Source organism: Lathyrus oleraceus, chromosome 5 (genome assembly GCF_024323335.1).
Source record: "Lathyrus oleraceus cultivar Zhongwan6 chromosome 5, CAAS_Psat_ZW6_1.0, whole genome shotgun sequence".
Taxonomy (NCBI): domain Eukaryota; kingdom Viridiplantae; phylum Streptophyta; class Magnoliopsida; order Fabales; family Fabaceae; genus Lathyrus; species Lathyrus oleraceus.
In genome coordinates, this window is record NC_066583.1 from 340,021,486 (window position 1) to 340,024,561 (window position 3,076).

Here is a 3,076-nt window from a genome sequence, read left to right on the forward strand (position 1 = left end):
CTTCATTACTAAGAAGTGCTTTAGCAAGTATATCATCAACTTCTGTCACGGTTTCTATTAGTTTGCATCTTTTTCAGTCACCAAGGCTCTCATATCTGAAGGCACCTCTTAGATGACAAATTTTTATTTGAACTATGAAAACAATAGGCCTCTAGCTTCACGAGATCAACAAGTCCCTTAAAAACATCTTCCAAACCTATTGGAACTTGAACTGCAGCATTATGATGCCGAAGCTTAGATCTAGCCTGATTCATTACTTTCCATGGATCTGCTCTCATTTGATCAAGCTTGTTAATAAATGCAAGTCTTGGAACCTCATATCTTCTTATTTGCCGATCAATAGTAATGGACTGACTTTGCACCTTTTTTGTGAGTTGATCGCCTTTTGCCTTTCCTTTTCCAGCCAGATTGCATAGGCTTGTTGTGAATTCGTGGTGTGGTTTTGTATATGTTGTAATGATGCTTAGGTTATGTACTTTGGTCATTGTATTGTGTATGTCAACATGTGAGTTGGTTTTTGGTTGTAAATGAGAATGGGCAAGGTTTATGTAATGGAATTGGCGTTTTGGAATGAACATGATTTACATCGTCTTATGTATGGTAGTGTAAAGAACAGTAGATTAATGATTTATTTTAGGTTTTTATTTACGATGAAATGCATGTCATGCCATGCATATGATGCAAAATTAAAATGAAATCAATTCTATGAAAATTTAAATATGCCTGGACAAAATTGGGATATGACACCAGTTAGTCAACCAGAAATGGCCGAAGGACCGCAAGACCGTCCTCTTAAGTACTATGCAATCCCTTCGCAGGATGAACCACATAACAACAGCGCTGCCCCTGCCATCGGGGCCAATAATTTCGAGTTAAAACCTTTGTTATTGTCAGCCGTACAACAAAACCAATTTTCAGGTAGTCCCATGGAGGACCTGAACCTTCTTTTGTCAGTGTTTTTGCAATACGCAGACACATTGAAAGCAAATGGTGTCGTCCCTGAAGCTATAAGACTACGTCTTTTTCCATTCTCATTAAGAGATAGAGCTAAAGCTTGGCCTCAGTCTCTATCATCCAACTCTATCACTACGTGGAACGAGTTGAAGAAAGTTTTCTTAGCACGATATTTCCCACCTAGTAAAACGGCTATGCTAAGAGCCCAAATAAATGGGTTTAAACTAAAAGATAATGAATCACTTTTTGAAGCTTGGGAGAGATACAAAGACATGATGAGTCTTTGTCCACATCACGGTCTAGAAGAATAGTTGATCATCAATACCTTTTACAACAGTCTCTTGTACAACACAAGATTGACAATAGACGTCGTCGCAGGTGGCGCACTGATGGATAAACCCTACAATGAGGCATATGAACTTATCTAAAGTATGGCCCATAATCATTACCAGTGGGGAAGCGAAAGAACCTCCGCAGAGAAACCTCCAACAAAAGGCGGCATGTATGAATTAAGCAGTCTTGACCATGTCAAAGCCAAGGTAGACGCTCTTACTCAAAAGATAGATAACTTGACCATAACACCCACAACCATCGTGGCTGCCATAGCATCAAACTACGAGATATGCGGAGTTCCGGGGTATGCTGCCCCAGAATGTCAACTCTTGACAGGAACCTCCATAGACCAGGTGAACTATGCTCAAGGAAACCCTTACTCAACACCTATAACCCAGGTTGGAAGAACCATCATAATTTTTCGTACAAAAATAATAATACATTGTATGCACCTAACCAAGCACCTGCTGTACCACCAGGATATCATAAAGCTGCCACAAATACTCAAAATTCTCCTAGGAAGTCAAACCTAGAAATAATGATGGAAAACTTCATAGCTACCCAAGCCCAAACAAATAAGGATTTCCTAAATTAAAACATACATACTAGTGAGCAAATCAAACAGTTAATAAACAATGTAGACACATTAGCCACCCATAACAAAATGTTGGAAACATAAATCTCGCAAGTGGCTCAACAACAAGCACCTGCTGCTGCTCCTACAGGCACATTTCCTGGACAGCCGCAACCAAACCCGAAAGGTCATGCAAATGCTATTATACTACAAAGTGGGACAGAACTAGACGGATCGACCCTAAAATTCAAAACCCATCCATGCACCAAGACCCTGGTAAGGTAACTGAGAAGGAAGACGATCAAGAGGAAGATGAAAACGAATAGGCCGTAGAGAAGGAAGAACCTTATGTGCCTCCACCATCGTATATACCCCCTATCCCTTATCCTCAAAGACTTGTTAAATTTAAAAGTGTATGGCAATTTAAAAAATTCGTAGAGCTTCTAAAACAATTGAATATCACAATACCCTTTATAGAAGCCATCACTCAAATGCCCTTATATGCTAAGTTTCTCAAATAAATCTTATCTAACAAGAAGAAGATAGAGGATAACGAAACCTTTACACTTACTGCTGAGTGTAGCGCCATAATACAAAACAATATGCCTCTTAAGCTGAAAGACCCAGGTAGTTTCTCCATACCCTATGTAATCGGAAAGTTTGTCATAGGCAAAACACTATGTGACTTAGGAGCCAGTATTAGTTTAATGCGCTTGTCCATATGCGAAAGGCTCAAAATGGGAGAACTAAGACCTACGAGGATGTCCGTACAACTTGCGGATCGTTCTGTTAAATTTCCCGTAGGTATGCTAGAAAACGTTCCGGTACGCATAGGACAATTCTATATTCCTACTAATTTTATAATCATGGATATAAAAGAGGATTCCAACATCCTTATCATATTAAGAAGACCATTCCTAGCTACGGTCGGAGCTATTATAAATGTTAAGAAAGGCAAGCTAACCTTTGAAGTTGGTGAGGAACAAGTCGAATTCATTTTGACGCAATTCCTAAAGGCATCAGCTATAGACGATACTTGTTGTCTACTAGATGTCATCGACGAATGTATAAGAGAAATAGAGAATGAACAAACATCATACTCCGAAATATTGAAAATTCTAAGGGTTCCTACTTTTGAAGATGAAAATTGGAGTGAGGAATACCAAGATGATGGCCTAAGCGAATGTCTAGCACTAACGCCCGATCATATGCCTT

The 3,076-nt window shown here is 39.3% G+C and overlaps 1 non-coding gene across 1 annotated transcript; it reads right to left on the reverse strand.

Annotated features, from left to right (window-relative positions):
- Nucleotides 1-1,148: 1,148 nt before the first annotated feature.
- LOC127088397 (small nucleolar RNA R71) lies at nt 1,149-1,255 on the reverse strand. The gene has a single exon (XR_007790235.1). It is a non-coding gene; the product is annotated as a small nucleolar RNA R71 (small nucleolar RNA).
- Nucleotides 1,256-3,076: the final 1,821 nt, after the last annotated feature.